The sequence below is a fragment of the Taudactylus pleione genome, unplaced genomic scaffold, assembly GCF_031769625.1.
Source record: "Taudactylus pleione unplaced genomic scaffold, aTauple2 ptg000473l, whole genome shotgun sequence".
NCBI lineage: Eukaryota > Metazoa > Chordata > Amphibia > Anura > Myobatrachidae > Taudactylus > Taudactylus pleione.
In genome coordinates this window covers 7,337,181-7,354,184 of record NW_028284875.1, presented here as the reverse complement: position 1 = coordinate 7,354,184, position 17,004 = coordinate 7,337,181, and the positions used below count along the sequence as shown (strand labels likewise).

The following is a 17,004-nucleotide window of genomic DNA, read 5'->3' as shown; positions in this document are numbered from 1 at the left end:
ATTGCAATGAATTTTTGCCATTGTTGTACAGTTCAATATTATCAAAATTGTAAAATAATTCCTGTTTATTTATCTTAAATATTATTTGCTATAGATATTTGTAAATTTAATGTTGCATAGGGAAAATATACACTATAATACCAAAAAGTGCAGTATCTTTAATTAAAAATAAGTTAAATCTCACTTGTGCTCTATATTTAAAGGTAAACATTGATTTTTTGGTCTGTAGCACCTATATTGTCAGTAAAGTGAGTGTCCAAAGAAATATAAAAAGCAGAAAATTACCCTTTTGATGACAAGGATGAATTGACTTCAAGAAACCCATCAGCAATTGCAATAGACATTGTTATTTTGAAGCCACTCTGATATTAAATTGCAATTAAAACTTAATAGGTATGTTTTGGTATATATGGAATTTCTGCAATACCATTAAGACAGTCACCTGCATTGAAAAAAAGCATAACTTCTAGAATGAGAATGAGCAACAAAGGAACATGCATCCTAGATGGGACTTTAAGCCACTGTCCCAGGTGATAGTAAACTTTTCAGGAATCTAATCCACAATGTCATTATGATAAATGTCTGCTTTTAGATACTGGGCCATAATTTTGCAAGCTGAACAGTACCGTATTGTTAAGCAGATAAAAGTTTCTGGTGGAGCCATTTGTGCAGAATGAAGCAAGAATAAAAGGAACATCTTCAAAATTATTTTAATTAAATAAATCCTATCACTCCAGATGGGACTTGAACCCACAAACCCTGGCTTATCCATTAGGCCACTGGGGCTTAGTAACATCTTTGTGTGAAACTGATTTTTTCATTAGTATAATCATTAATTGTTGCGATATAGGAAAGCCATTTATTTGTGTTCTTTGCTTTACAAATCCCAGCATGAAATGTGATTGTACTAACCAGACCTAATAGTGTGGACCCTCATGTTACATTGCAGCAAAACAGATTGATGCAACTCTTTTACCAATAAATAGGTAGTCTTTTGCATTCCATTTTGTTGACTAACTAAAGTAATGTTTACAGTGCATATGAACCAAAGCAGCTGTGTGTACTGGTACCTTAAAAACAGTCATGTTTGTGTTTTTTTTCTGCCTTCATATCAGGATGTTCAGGTAGCAGATGATAATCAATAACTGATGACATTAGTAAAAAAATTACATTTGCTCCAGGAGAGGCTTGAACTCACAACCTCGGCATTGCTCAACAGACACTGCCTTATAAGTACCGCGCGCTGACCGATAGCGCCACAGGAGCGCATGGTCAAAGTGCATTATTTTTAGTTGAGTGATTTTAGCATCGAGTTGACTAAGTAAATTAACTTGGTTTATTAATTTTAAATTAGTTACTTTTTAAATCCACTAAACTACTGCACCCAATACTAAAGTACCTAATAAAAGTAATATTCTAATCATAAGGTAATCAATTATATTGTGCATTTGTGTTATTGAACAGTTTTATGTACCCATAGGTGTATATTGCAATGAATTCATGCCATTGTTGTACAGTACAATATTATCAAAATTGTAAAATAATTCCTGTTTATTTATCTTAAATAATATTTGGTATAGATATATGTAACTTTAATGTTGCATAGGGAAAATATACACTATAATACCAAAAAGTGCAGTATCTTTAATTAAAAATAAGTTAAATCTCAGTTGTGCTCTATATTTAAAGGTAAACATTGTTTTTTTGGTCTGTAGCACCTAAATTGTCAGTAAAGTCAGTGTCCAAAGAAATATAAAAGGCAGAAAATTACCCTTTTGATGACATGGATGAAAGGACTTCAAGAAACCCATCAGCAATTGCAATAGAAATTGTTATTTTGTAGCCACTCTGATATTAAATTGCAATTAAAACTTAATAGGTATGTTTTGGTATATATGGATTTTCTGCAATACCATTAAGACAGTCACCTGCATTGAAAAAAAGCATAACTTCTAGAATGAGAATGAGCAACAAAGGAACATGCATCCTAGATGGGACTTTAAGCCACTGTCCCAGGTGATAGTAAACTTTTCAGGAAACTAATCCACAATGTCATTAGGATGAATGTCTGCTTTTAGATACTGGGCCATAATTTTGCAAGCTGAACAGTACCTGATTGTTAAGCAGATAAAAGTTTCTGGTGGAGCCATTTGAGCAGTATGAAGCAAGAATAAAAGGAACATCTTCAAAATCATTTTAATGAAATAAATCCTATCACCCAAGATGGGACTTGAACCCACAATCCCTGGCTTAGGAGGCCAGTGCCTTATCCATTAGGCCACTGGGGCTTAGTATCGTCTTTGTGTGAAACTGAGTTTTTCATTAGTATAATCATTAATTGTTGCGATATAGGAAAGCCATTTATTTGTGTTCTTTGCTTTACAAATCCCAGCATGAAATGTGATTGTACTAACCAGACCAAATAGTGTGGACCCTCATGTTACATTGCAGCAAAACAGATTGATGCAACTCTTTTACCAATAAATAGGTAGTCTTTTGCATTCCATTTTGTTGACTAACTAAAGTAATGTTTACAGTGCATATGAACCAAAGCAGCTGTGTGTACTGGTACCTTAAAAACAGTCATGTTTGTGTTTTTTTTCTGCCTTCATATCAGGATGTTCAGGTAGCAGATGATAATCAATAACTGATGACATTAGTAAAAAAATTACATTTGCTCCAGGTGAGGCTTGAACTCACAACCTCGGCATTGCTCAACAGACACTGCCTCATAAGTACCGCGCGCTGACCGATAGCGCCACAGGAGCGCATGGTCAAAGTGCATTATTTTTAGTTGAGTGATTTTAGCATCGAGTTGACTAAGTAAATTAACTTGGTTTATTAATTTTAAATTAGTTACTTTTTAAATCCACTAAACTACTGCACCCAATACTAAAGCACCTAATAAAAGTAATATTCTAATCATAAGGTAATCAATTATATTGTGCATTTGTGTTATTGCCCAGTTTTATGTATCCATAGGTGTATATTGCAATGAATTTTTGCCATTGTTGTACAGTTCAATATTATCAAAATTGTAAAATAATTCCTGTTTATTTATCTTAAATATTATTTGCTATAGATATTTGTAAATTTAATGTTGCATAGGGAAAATATACACTATAATACCAAAAAGTGCAGTATCTTTAATTAAAAATAAGTTAAATCTCACTTGTGCTCTATATTTAAAGGTAAACATTGATTTTTTGGTCTGTAGCACCTATATTGTCAGTAAAGTGAGTGTCCAAAGAAATATAAAAAGCAGAAAATTACCCTTTTGATGACAAGGATGAATTGACTTCAAGAAACCCATCAGCAATTGCAATAGACATTGTTATTTTGAAGCCACTCTGATATTAAATTGCAATTAAAACTTAATAGGTATGTTTTGGTATATATGGAATTTCTGCAATACCATTAAGACAGTCACCTGCATTGAAAAAAAGCATAACTTCTAGAATGAGAATGAGCAACAAAGGAACATGCATCCTAGATGGGACTTTAAGCCACTGTCCCAGGTGATAGTAAACTTTTCAGGAATCTAATCCACAATGTCATTATGATAAATGTCTGCTTTTAGATACTGGGCCATAATTTTGCAAGCTGAACAGTACCGTATTGTTAAGCAGATAAAAGTTTCTGGTGGAGCCATTTGTGCAGAATGAAGCAAGAATAAAAGGAACATCTTCAAAATTATTTTAATTAAATAAATCCTATCACTCCAGATGGGACTTGAACCCACAAACCCTGGCTTATCCATTAGGCCACTGGGGCTTAGTAACATCTTTGTGTGAAACTGATTTTTTCATTAGTATAATCATTAATTGTTGCGATATAGGAAAGCCATTTATTTGTGTTCTTTGCTTTACAAATCCCAGCATGAAATGTGATTGTACTAACCAGACCTAATAGTGTGGACCCTCATGTTACATTGCAGCAAAACAGATTGATGCAACTCTTTTACCAATAAATAGGTAGTCTTTTGCATTCCATTTTGTTGACTAACTAAAGTAATGTTTACAGTGCATATGAACCAAAGCAGCTGTGTGTACTGGTACCTTAAAAACAGTCATGTTTGTGTTTTTTTTCTGCCTTCATATCAGGATGTTCAGGTAGCAGATGATAATCAATAACTGATGACATTAGTAAAAAAATTACATTTGCTCCAGGAGAGGCTTGAACTCACAACCTCGGCATTGCTCAACAGACACTGCCTTATAAGTACCGCGCGCTGACCGATAGCGCCACAGGAGCGCATGGTCAAAGTGCATTATTTTTAGTTGAGTGATTTTAGCATCGAGTTGACTAAGTAAATTAACTTGGTTTATTAATTTTAAATTAGTTACTTTTTAAATCCACTAAACTACTGCACCCAATACTAAAGTACCTAATAAAAGTAATATTCTAATCATAAGGTAATCAATTATATTGTGCATTTGTGTTATTGAACAGTTTTATGTATCCATAGGTGTATATTGCAATGAATTCATGCCATTGTTGTACAGTACAATATTATCAAAATTGTAAAATAATTCCTGTTTATTTATCTTAAATAATATTTGGTATAGATATATGTAACTTTAATGTTGCATAGGGAAAATATACACTATAATACCAAAAAGTGCAGTATCTTTAATTAAAAATAAGTTAAATCTCAGTTGTGCTCTATATTTAAAGGTAAACATTGTTTTTTTGGTCTGTAGCACCTAAATTGTCAGTAAAGTCAGTGTCCAAAGAAATATAAAAGGCAGAAAATTACCCTTTTGATGACATGGATGAAAGGACTTCAAGAAACCCATCAGCAATTGCAATAGAAATTGTTATTTTGTAGCCACTCTGATATTAAATTGCAATTAAAACTTAATAGGTATGTTTTGGTATATATGGATTTTCTGCAATACCATTAAGACAGTCACCTGCATTGAAAAAAAGCATAACTTCTAGAATGAGAATGAGCAACAAAGGAACATGCATCCTAGATGGGACTTTAAGCCACTGTCCCAGGTGATAGTAAACTTTTCAGGAAACTAATCCACAATGTCATTAGGATGAATGTCTGCTTTTAGATACTGGGCCATAATTTTGCAAGCTGAACAGTACCTGATTGTTAAGCAGATAAAAGTTTCTGGTGGAGCCATTTGAGCAGTATGAAGCAAGAATAAAAGGAACATCTTCAAAATCATTTTAATGAAATAAATCCTATCACCCAAGATGGGACTTGAACCCACAATCCCTGGCTTAGGAGGCCAGTGCCTTATCCATTAGGCCACTGGTGTGAAACTGAGTTTTTCATTAGTATAATCATTAATTGTTGCGATATAGGAAAGCCATTTATTTGTGTTCTTTGCTTTACAAATCCCAGCATGAAATGTGATTGTACTAACCAGACCAAATAGTGTGGACCCTCATGTTACATTGCAGCAAAACAGATTGATGCAACTCTTTTACCAATAAATAGGTAGTCTTTTGCATTCCATTTTGTTGACTAACTAAAGTAATGTTTACAGTGCATATGAACCAAAGCAGCTGTGTGTACTGGTACCTTAAAAACAGTCATGTTTGTGTTTTTTTTCTGCCTTCATATCAGGATGTTCAGGTAGCAGATGATAATCAATAACTGATGACATTAGTAAAAAAATTACATTTGCTCCAGGTGAGGCTTGAACTCACAACCTCGGCATTGCTCAACAGACACTGCCTCATAAGTACCGCGCGCTGACCGATAGCGCCACAGGAGCGCATGGTCAAAGTGCATTATTTTTAGTTGAGTGATTTTAGCATCGAGTTGACTAAGTAAATTAACTTGGTTTATTAATTTTAAATTAGTTACTTTTTAAATCAACTAAACTACTGCACCCAATACTAAAGTACCTAATAAAAGTAATATTCTAATCATAAGGTAATCAATTATATTGTGCATTTGTGTTATTGCCCAGTTTTATGTATCCATAGGTGTATATTGCAATGAATTCATGCCATTGTTGTATAGTTCAATATTATCAAAATTGTAAAATAATTCCTGTTTATTTATCTTAAATAATATTTGCTATAGATATTTGTAACTTTAATGTTGCATAGGGAAAATATACACTATAATACCAAAAAGTGCAGAATCTTTAATTAAAAATAAGTTAAATCTCACTTGTGCTCTATATTTAAAGGTAAACATTGTTTTTTTGGTCTGTAGCACCTAAATTGTCAGTAAAGTCAGTGTCCAAAGAAATATAAAAGGCATAAAATTACCCTTTTGATAACATGGATGAAAGGACTTCAAGAAACCCATCAGCAATTGCAATAGAAATTGTTATTTTGTAGCCACTCTGATATTAAATTGCAATTAAAACTTAATAGGTATGTTTTGGTATATATGGATTTTCTGCAATACCATTAAGACAGTCACCTGCATTGAAAAAAAGCATAACTTCTAGGATGAGAATGAGCAACAAAGGAACATGCATCCTAGATGGGACTTTAAGCCACTGTCCCAGGTGATAGTAAACTTTTCAGGAAACTAATCCACAATGTCATTAGGATGAATGTCTGCTTTTAGATACTGGGCCATAATTTTGCAAGCTGAACAGTACCTGATTGTTAAGCAGATAAAAGTTTCTGGTGGAGCCATTTGAGCAGTATGAAGCAAGAATAAAAGGAACATCTTCAAAATCATTTTAATGAAATAAATCCTATCACCCAAGATGGGACTTGAAGCCACAATCCCTGGCTTAGGAGGCCAGTGCCTTATCCATTAGGCCACTGGGGCTTAGTATCGTCTTTGTGTGAAACTGAGTTTTTCATTAGTATAATCATTAATTGTTGCGATATAGGAAAGCCATTTATTTGTGTTCTTTGCTTTACAAATCCCAGCATGAAATGTGATTGTACTAACCAGACCAAATAGTGTGGACCCTCATGTTACATTGCAGCAAAACAGATTGATGCAACTCTTTTACCAATAAATAGGTAGTCTTTTGCATTCCATTTTGTTGACTAACTAAAGTAATGTTTACAGTGCATATGAACCAAAGCAGCTGTGTGTACTGGTACCTTAAAAACAGTCATGTTTGTGTTTTTTTTCTGCCTTCATATCAGGATGTTCAGGTAGCAGATGATAATCAATAACTGATGACATTAGTAAAAAAATTACATTTGCTCCAGGTGAGGCTTGAACTCACAACCTCGGCATTGCTCAACAGACACTGCCTTATAAGTACCGCGCGCTGACCGATAGTGCCACAGGAGCGCATGGTCAAAGTGCATTATTTTTAGTTGAGTGATTTTAGCATCGAGTTGACTAAGTAAATTAACTTGGTTTATTAATTTTAAATTAGTTACTTTTTAAATCCACTAAACTACTGCACCCAATACTAAAGTACCTAATAAAAGTAATATTCTAATCATAAGGTAATCAATTATATTGTGCATTTGTGTTATTGCCCAGTTTTATGTATCCATAGGTGTATATTGCAATGAATTCATGCCATTGTTGTACAGTTCAATATTATCAAAATTGTAAAATAATTCCTGTTTATTTATCTTAAATAATATTTGGTATAGATATATGTAACTTTAATGTTGCATAGGGAAAATATACACTATATTACCAAAAAATGCAGTATCTTTAAATAAAAATAAGTTAAATCTCACTTGTGCTCTATATTTAAAGGTAAACATTGTTTTTTTGTCTGTAGCACCTAAATTGTCAATAAAGTCAGTGTCCAAAGAAATATAAAAGGCAGAAAATTACCCTTTTGAAGACAAGGATGAAAGAACTTCAAGAAACCCATCAGCAATTGCAATAGACATTGTTATTTTGTAGCCACTCTGATATAAAATTGCAATTAAAACTTAATAGGTATGTTTTGGTATATATGGATTTTCTGCAATACCATTAAGACAGTCACCTGCATTGAAAAAAATCATAACTTCTAGCATGAGAATGAGCAACAAAGGAACATGCATCCTAGATGGGACTTGAAGCCACTGTCCCAGGTGATAGTAAACTCTTCAGGAAACTAATCCACAATGTCATTAGGATGAATGTCTGCTTTTAGATACTGGGCCATAATTTTGCAAGCTGAAAAGTACCAGATTGTTAAGCAGATAAAAGTTTCTGGTTGAGCCATTTGTGCAGTATGAAGCAAGAATAAAAGGAACATCTCCAAAATTATTTTAATGAAATAAAGTCCCAAATGGGACTTGAACCCACAATCCCTGTCTTTGGAGGCCAGTGCCTTATCTATTAGGCCAGTGGGGCTTAGTAACATCTTTCTATGAAACTGATTTTTCCATTAGTATAATCATTAATTGTTGCGATATAGGAAAGCCATTTATTTGTGTTCTTTGCTTTACAAATCCCAGCATGAAATGTGATTGTACTAACCAGACCAAATAGTGACTTCAGTCTCTCAGATGATATAGGAAGTATAGCTGAAATTTCTTCCATATACTTGGTATCTCAAAAAAGAGGAGGATAAAGAGACTAATAGTGCAATATTGTCAAAAATTTATCACACATTTATTAATACACAACACACTCAAATTTAAATATAAAAAAAGCTGCATATATCACCAAATGGTGAGTTCTTTAATGGTCCACAGGATAAAGGTGTCGCCGGGATCCCCCTTAGGTGTTAGTCATTTTGGGTCTTCCACGACATGTCCCGGAAACCTTAAGGTATCTGACGGACGTCTTTCATCGGGAAGCTTATGTTATGAGGTTTCAACAAGTAAGAGATTGACGTTAGCAATGTCCATAACAATTCTCGGCACAGTGTCCTTGCACATGAAACAGTGCTTCTGCAGAATAATACAGTAGAAACTCTGATATTAAATTGCAATTAAAACTTAATAGGTATGTTTTGGTATATATGGATTTCATGCAATACCATTAAGACAGTCACCTGCATTGAAAAAAGCATAACTTATACAATGAGAATGAGCAACAAAGGATCATGCATCCTAAATGGGACTTGAAGCCACTGTCCCAGGTGATAGTAAAATTATCCGGAAACTAATCCACAATTTCACTAGGATAAATGTCTGCTTTTAGATACTGGGCCATAATTTTGCAAGCTGAACAGTACCGGATTGTTAAGCAGATAAAAGTTTCTGGTGGAGCCATTTGTGCAGAATGAAGCAAGAATAAAAGGAACATCTTCAAAATTATTTTAATTAAATAAATCCTATCACTCCAGATGGGACTTGAACCCACAAACCCTGGCTTATCCATTAGGCCACTGGGGCTTAGTAACATCTTTGTGTGAAACTGATTTTTTCATTAGTATAATCATTAATTGTTGCGATATAGGAAAGCCATTTATTTGTGTTCTTTGCTTTACAAATCCCAGCATGAAATGTGATTGTACTAACCAGACCTAATAGTGTGGACCCTCATGTTACATTGCAGCAAAACAGATTGATGCAACTCTTTTACCAATAAATAGGTAGTCTTTTGCATTCCATTTTGTTGACTAACTAAAGTAATGTTTACAGTGCATATGAACCAAAGCAGCTGTGTGTACTGGTACCTTAAAAACAGTCATGTTTGTGGGTTTTTTTCTGCCTTCATATCAGGATGTTCAGGTAGCAGATGATAATCATTAACTGATGACATTAGAAAAAAAATTACATTTGCTCCAGGTGAGGCTTGAACTCACAACCTCGGCATTGCTCAACAGATACTGTCTTATAAGTACCGCGCGCAGACCGATTGCCCCACAGGAGCACATGGTCAAAGCGCATTATTTTTAGTTGAGTGATTTTAGCATCGAGTTGACTAAGTAAATTAACTTGGTTTATTAATTTTAAATTAGTTACTTTTTAAATCCACTAAACTACTGCACCCAATACTAAAGCACCTAATAAAAGTAATATTCTAATCATAAGGTAATCAATTATATTGTGCATTTGTGTTATTGCCCAGTTTTATGTATCCATAGGTGTATATTGCAATGAATTTTTGCCATTGTTGTACAGTTCAATATTATCAAAATTGTAAAATAATTCCTGTTTATTTATCTTAAATATTATTTGCTATAGATATTTGTAAATTTAATGTTGCATAGGGAAAATATACACTATAATACCAAAAAGTGCAGTATCTTTAATTAAAAATAAGTTAAATCTCACTTGTGCTCTATATTTAAAGGTAAACATTGATTTTTTGGTCTGTAGCACCTATATTGTCAGTAAAGTGAGTGTCCAAAGAAATATAAAAAGCAGAAAATTACCCTTTTGATGACAAGGATGAATTGACTTCAAGAAACCCATCAGCAATTGCAATAGACATTGTTATTTTGAAGCCACTCTGATATTAAATTGCAATTAAAACTTAATAGGTATGTTTTGGTATATATGGAATTTCTGCAATACCATTAAGACAGTCACCTGCATTGAAAAAAAGCATAACTTCTAGAATGAGAATGAGCAACAAAGGAACATGCATCCTAGATGGGACTTTAAGCCACTGTCCCAGGTGATAGTAAACTTTTCAGGAATCTAATCCACAATGTCATTATGATAAATGTCTGCTTTTAGATACTGGGCCATAATTTTGCAAGCTGAACAGTACCGGATTGTTAAGCAGATAAAAGTTTCTGGTGGAGCCATTTGTGCAGAATGAAGCAAGAATAAAAGGAACATCTTCAAAATTATTTTAATTAAATAAATCCTATCACTCCAGATGGGACTTGAACCCACAAACCCTGGCTTATCCATTAGGCCACTGGGGCTTAGTAACATCTTTGTGTGAAACTGATTTTTTCATTAGTATAATCATTAATTGTTGCGATATAGGAAAGCCATTTATTTGTGTTCTTTGCTTTACAAATCCCAGCATGAAATGTGATTGTACTAACCAGACCTAATAGTGTGGACCCTCATGTTACATTGCAGCAAAACAGATTGATGCAACTCTTTTACCAATAAATAGGTAGTCTTTTGCATTCCATTTTGTTGACTAACTAAAGTAATGTTTACAGTGCATATGAACCAAAGCAGCTGTGTGTACTGGTACCTTAAAAACAGTCATGTTTGTGTTTTTTTTCTGCCTTCATATCAGGATGTTCAGGTAGCAGATGATAATCAATAACTGATGACATTAGTAAAAAAATTACATTTGCTCCAGGAGAGGCTTGAACTCACAACCTCGGCATTGCTCAACAGACACTGCCTTATAAGTACCGCGCGCTGACCGATAGCGCCACAGGAGCGCATGGTCAAAGTGCATTATTTTTAGTTGAGTGATTTTAGCATCGAGTTGACTAAGTAAATTAACTTGGTTTATTAATTTTAAATTAGTTACTTTTTAAATCCACTAAACTACTGCACCCAATACTAAAGTACCTAATAAAAGTAATATTCTAATCATAAGGTAATCAATTATATTGTGCATTTGTGTTATTGAACAGTTTTATGTATCCATAGGTGTATATTGCAATGAATTCATGCCATTGTTGTACAGTACAATATTATCAAAATTGTAAAATAATTCCTGTTTATTTATCTTAAATAATATTTGGTATAGATATATGTAACTTTAATGTTGCATAGGGAAAATATACACTATAATACCAAAAAGTGCAGTATCTTTAAATAAAAATAAGTTAAATCTCACTTGTGCTCTATATTTAAAGGTAAACATTGTTTTTTTGTCTGTAGCACCTAAATTGTCAATAAAGTCAGTGTCCAAAGAAATATAAAAGGCAGAAAATTACCCTTTTGAAGACAAGGATGAAAGAACTTCAAGAAACCCATCAGCAATTGCAATAGACATTGTTATTTTGTAGCCACTCTGATATAAAATTGCAATTAAAACTTAATAGGTATGTTTTGGTATATATGGATTTTCTGCAATACCATTAAGACAGTCACCTGCATTGAAAAAAATCATAACTTCTAGCATGAGAATGAGCAACAAAGGAACATGCATCCTAGATGGGACTTGAAGCCACTGTCCCAGGTGATAGTAAACTCTTCAGGAAACTAATCCACAATGTCATTAGGATGAATGTCTGCTTTTAGATACTGGGCCATAATTTTGCAAGCTGAAAAGTACCAGATTGTTAAGCAGATAAAAGTTTCTGGTTGAGCCATTTGTGCAGTATGAAGCAAGAATAAAAGGAACATCTCCAAAATTATTTTAATGAAATAAAGTCCCAAATGGGACTTGAACCCACAATCCCTGTCTTTGGAGGCCAGTGCCTTATCTATTAGGCCAGTGGGGCTTAGTAACATCTTTCTATGAAACTGATTTTTCCATTAGTATAATCATTAATTGTTGCGATATAGGAAAGCCATTTATTTGTGTTCTTTGCTTTACAAATCCCAGCATGAAATGTGATTGTACTAACCAGACCAAATAGTGACTTCAGTCTCTCAGATGATATAGGAAGTATAGCTGAAATTTCTTCCATATACTTGGTATCTCAAAAAAGAGGAGGATAAAGAGACTAATAGTGCAATATTGTCAAAAATTTATCACACATTTATTAATACACAACACACTCAAATTTAAATATAAAAAAAGCTGCATATATCACCAAATGGTGAGTTCTTTAATGGTCCACAGGATAAAGGTGTCGCCGGGATCCCCCTTAGGTGTTAGTCATTTTGGGTCTTCCACGACATGTCCCGGAAACCTTAAGGTATCTGACGGACGTCTTTCATCGGGAAGCTTATGTTATGAGGTTTCAACAAGTAAGAGATTGACGTTAGCAATGTCCATAACAATTCTCGGCACAGTGTCCTTGCACATGAAACAGTGCTTCTGCAGAATAATACAGTAGAAACTCTGATATTAAATTGCAATTAAAACTTAATAGGTATGTTTTGGTATATATGGATTTCATGCAATACCATTAAGACAGTCACCTGCATTGAAAAAAGCATAACTTATACAATGAGAATGAGCAACAAAGGATCATGCATCCTAAATGGGACTTGAAGCCACTGTCCCAGGTGATAGTAAAATTATCCGGAAACTAATCCACAATTTCACTAGGATAAATGTCTGCTTTTAGATACTGGGCCATAATTTTGCAAGCTGAACAGTACCGGATTGTTAAGCAGATAAAAGTTTCTGGTGGAGCCATTTGTGCAGAATGAAGCAAGAATAAAAGGAACATCTTCAAAATTATTTTAATTAAATAAATCCTATCACTCCAGATGGGACTTGAACCCACAAACCCTGGCTTATCCATTAGGCCACTGGGGCTTAGTAACATCTTTGTGTGAAACTGATTTTTTCATTAGTATAATCATTAATTGTTGCGATATAGGAAAGCCATTTATTTGTGTTCTTTGCTTTACAAATCCCAGCATGAAATGTGATTGTACTAACCAGACCTAATAGTGTGGACCCTCATGTTACATTGCAGCAAAACAGATTGATGCAACTCTTTTACCAATAAATAGGTAGTCTTTTGCATTCCATTTTGTTGACTAACTAAAGTAATGTTTACAGTGCATATGAACCAAAGCAGCTGTGTGTACTGGTACCTTAAAAACAGTCATGTTTGTGGGTTTTTTTCTGCCTTCATATCAGGATGTTCAGGTAGCAGATGATAATCATTAACTGATGACATTAGAAAAAAAATTACATTTGCTCCAGGTGAGGCTTGAACTCACAACCTCGGCATTGCTCAACAGATACTGTCTTATAAGTACCGCGCGCAGACCGATTGCCCCACAGGAGCACATGGTCAAAGCGCATTATTTTTAGTTGAGTGATTTTAGCATCGAGTTGACTAAGTAAATTAACTTGGTTTATTAATTTTAAATTAGTTACTTTTTAAATCCACTAAACTACTGCACCCAATACTAAAGCACCTAATAAAAGTAATATTCTAATCATAAGGTAATCAATTATATTGTGCATTTGTGTTATTGCCCAGTTTTATGTATCCATAGGTGTATATTGCAATGAATTTTTGCCATTGTTGTACAGTTCAATATTATCAAAATTGTAAAATAATTCCTGTTTATTTATCTTAAATATTATTTGCTATAGATATTTGTAAATTTAATGTTGCATAGGGAAAATATACACTATAATACCAAAAAGTGCAGTATCTTTAATTAAAAATAAGTTAAATCTCAGTTGTGCTCTATATTTAAAGGTAAACATTGTTTTTTTGGTCTGTAGCACCTAAATTGTCAGTAAAGTCAGTGTCCAAAGAAATATAAAAGGCAGAAAATTACCCTTTTGATGACATGGATGAAAGGACTTCAAGAAACCCATCAGCAATTGCAATAGAAATTGTTATTTTGTAGCCACTCTGATATTAAATTGCAATTAAAACTTAATAGGTATGTTTTGGTATATATGGATTTTCTGCAATACCATTAAGACAGTCACCTGCATTGAAAAAAAGCATAACTTCTAGAATGAGAATGAGCAACAAAGGAACATGCATCCTAGATGGGACTTTAAGCCACTGTCCCAGGTGATAGTAAACTTTTCAGGAAACTAATCCACAATGTCATTAGGATGAATGTCTGCTTTTAGATACTGGGCCATAATTTTGCAAGCTGAACAGTACCTGATTGTTAAGCAGATAAAAGTTTCTGGTGGAGCCATTTGAGCAGTATGAAGCAAGAATAAAAGGAACATCTTCAAAATCATTTTAATGAAATAAATCCTATCACCCAAGATGGGACTTGAACCCACAATCCCTGGCTTAGGAGGCCAGTGCCTTATCCATTAGGCCACTGGGGCTTAGTATCGTCTTTGTGTGAAACTGAGTTTTTCATTAGTATAATCATTAATTGTTGCGATATAGGAAAGCCATTTATTTGTGTTCTTTGCTTTACAAATCCCAGCATGAAATGTGATTGTACTAACCAGACCAAAAAGTGTGGACCCTCATGTTACATTGCAGCAAAACAGATTGATGCAACTCTTTTACCAATAAATAGGTAGTCTTTTGCATTCCATTTTGTTGACTAACTAAAGTAATGTTTACAGTGCATATGAACCAAAGCAGCTGTGTGTACTGGTACCTTAAAAACAGTCATGTTTGTGTTTTTTTTCTGCCTTCATATCAGGTTGTTCAGGTAGCAGATGATAATCAATAACTGATGACATTAGTAAAAAAATTACATTTGCTCCAGGTGAGGCTTGAACTCACAACCTCGGCATTGCTCAACAGACACTGCCTCATAAGTACCGCGCGCTGACCGATAGCGCCACAGGAGCGCATGGTCAAAGTGCATTATTTTTAGTTGAGTGATTTTAGCATCGAGTTGACTAAGTAAATTAACTTGGTTTATTAATTTTAAATTAGTTACTTTTTAAATCAACTAAACTACTGCACCCAATACTAAAGTACCTAATAAAAGTAATATTCTAATCATAAGGTAATCAATTATATTGTGCATTTGTGTTATTGCCCAGTTTTATGTATCCATAGGTGTATATTGCAATGAATTCATGCCATTGTTGTATAGTTCAATATTATCAAAATTGTAAAATAATTCCTGTTTATTTATCTTAAATAATATTTGCTATAGATATTTGTAACTTTAATGTTGCATAGGGAAAATATACACTATAATACCAAAAAGTGCAGAATCTTTAATTAAAAATAAGTTAAATCTCACTTGTGCTCTATATTTAAAGGTAAACATTGTTTTTTTGGTCTGTAGCACCTAAATTGTCAGTAAAGTCAGTGTCCAAAGAAATATAAAAGGCAGAAAATTACCCTTTTGATAACATGGATGAAAGGACTTCAAGAAACCCATCAGCAATTGCAATAGAAATTGTTATTTTGTAGCCACTCTGATATAAAATTGCAATTAAAACTTAATAGGTATGTTTTGGTATATATGGATTTTCTGCAATACCATTAAGACAGTCACCTGCATTGAAAAAAAGCATAACTTCTAGAATGAGAATGAGCAACAAAGGAACATGCATCCTAGATGGGACTTTAAGCCACTGTCCCAGGTGATAGTAAACTTTTCAGGAAACTAATCCACAATGTCATTAGGATGAATGTCTGCTTTTAGATACTGGGCCATAATTTTGCAAGCTGAACAGTACCTGATTGTTAAGCAGATAAAAGTTTCTGGTGGAGCCATTTGAGCAGTATGAAGCAAGAATAAAAGGAACATCTTCAAAATCATTTTAATGAAATAAATCCTATCACCCAAGATGGGACTTGAAGCCACAATCCCTGGCTTAGGAGGCCAGTGCCTTATCCATTAGGCCACTGGGGCTTAGTATCGTCTTTGTGTGAAACTGAGTTTTTCATTAGTATAATCATTAATTGTTGCGATATAGGAAAGCCATTTATTTGTGTTCTTTGCTTTACAAATCCCAGCATGAAATGTGATTGTACTAACCAGACCAAATAGTGACTTCAGTCTCTCAGATGATATAGGAAGTATAGCTGAAATTTCTTCCATATACTTGGTATCTCAAAAAAGAGGAGGATAAAGAGACTAATAGTGCAATATTGTCAAAAATTTATCACACATTTATTAATACACAACACACTCACATTTAAATATAAAAAAAGCTGCATATATCACCAAATGGTGAGTTCTTTAATGGTCCACAGGATAAAGGTGTCGCCGGGATCCCCCTTAGGTGTTAGTCATTTTGGGTCTTCCACGACATGTCCCGGAAACCTTAAGGTATCTGACGGACGTCTTTCATCGGGAAGCTTATGTTATGAGGTTTCAACAAGTAAGAGATTGACGTTAGCAATGTCCATAACAATTCTCGGCACAGTGTCCTTGCACATGAAACAGTGCTTCTGCAGAATAATACAGTAGAAACTCTGATATTAAATTGCAATTAAAACTTAATAGGTATGTTTTGGTATATATGGATTTCATGCAATACCATTAAGACAGTCACCTGCATTGAAAAAAGCATAACTTATACAATGAGAATGAGCAACAAAGGATCATGCATCCTAAATGGGACTTGAAGCCACTGTCCCAGGTGATAGTAAAATTATCCGGAAACTAATCCACAATTTCACTAGGATAAATGTC

At 33.9% G+C, this 17,004-nt stretch overlaps 5 non-coding genes across 5 annotated transcripts; all 5 read right to left on the bottom strand.

Moving 5' to 3' along the window:
• Positions 1–2,215: 2,215 nt before the first annotated feature.
• On the bottom strand, positions 2,216–2,288 carry TRNAR-CCU (transfer RNA arginine (anticodon CCU)). Its single transcript has one exon. It is a non-coding gene; the product is annotated as a tRNA-Arg (tRNA).
• A 387-nt stretch (positions 2,289–2,675) lies between these two features.
• TRNAI-UAU (transfer RNA isoleucine (anticodon UAU)) lies at positions 2,676–2,768 on the bottom strand. Its single transcript is given in 2 exon segments — positions 2,676–2,711; positions 2,731–2,768. It is a non-coding gene; the product is annotated as a tRNA-Ile (tRNA).
• Positions 2,769–5,645: 2,877 nt separating this feature from the next.
• Positions 5,646–5,738, bottom strand: TRNAI-UAU (transfer RNA isoleucine (anticodon UAU)). Its single transcript is given in 2 exon segments — positions 5,646–5,681; positions 5,701–5,738. It is a non-coding gene; the product is annotated as a tRNA-Ile (tRNA).
• Positions 5,739–14,643: 8,905 nt separating this feature from the next.
• Positions 14,644–14,716, bottom strand: TRNAR-CCU (transfer RNA arginine (anticodon CCU)). The gene has a single exon. It is a non-coding gene; the product is annotated as a tRNA-Arg (tRNA).
• A 387-nt stretch (positions 14,717–15,103) lies between these two features.
• TRNAI-UAU (transfer RNA isoleucine (anticodon UAU)) lies at positions 15,104–15,196 on the bottom strand. The gene is given in 2 exon segments: positions 15,104–15,139; positions 15,159–15,196. It is a non-coding gene; the product is annotated as a tRNA-Ile (tRNA).
• Between the last annotated feature and the right edge of the window lie 1,808 nt (positions 15,197–17,004).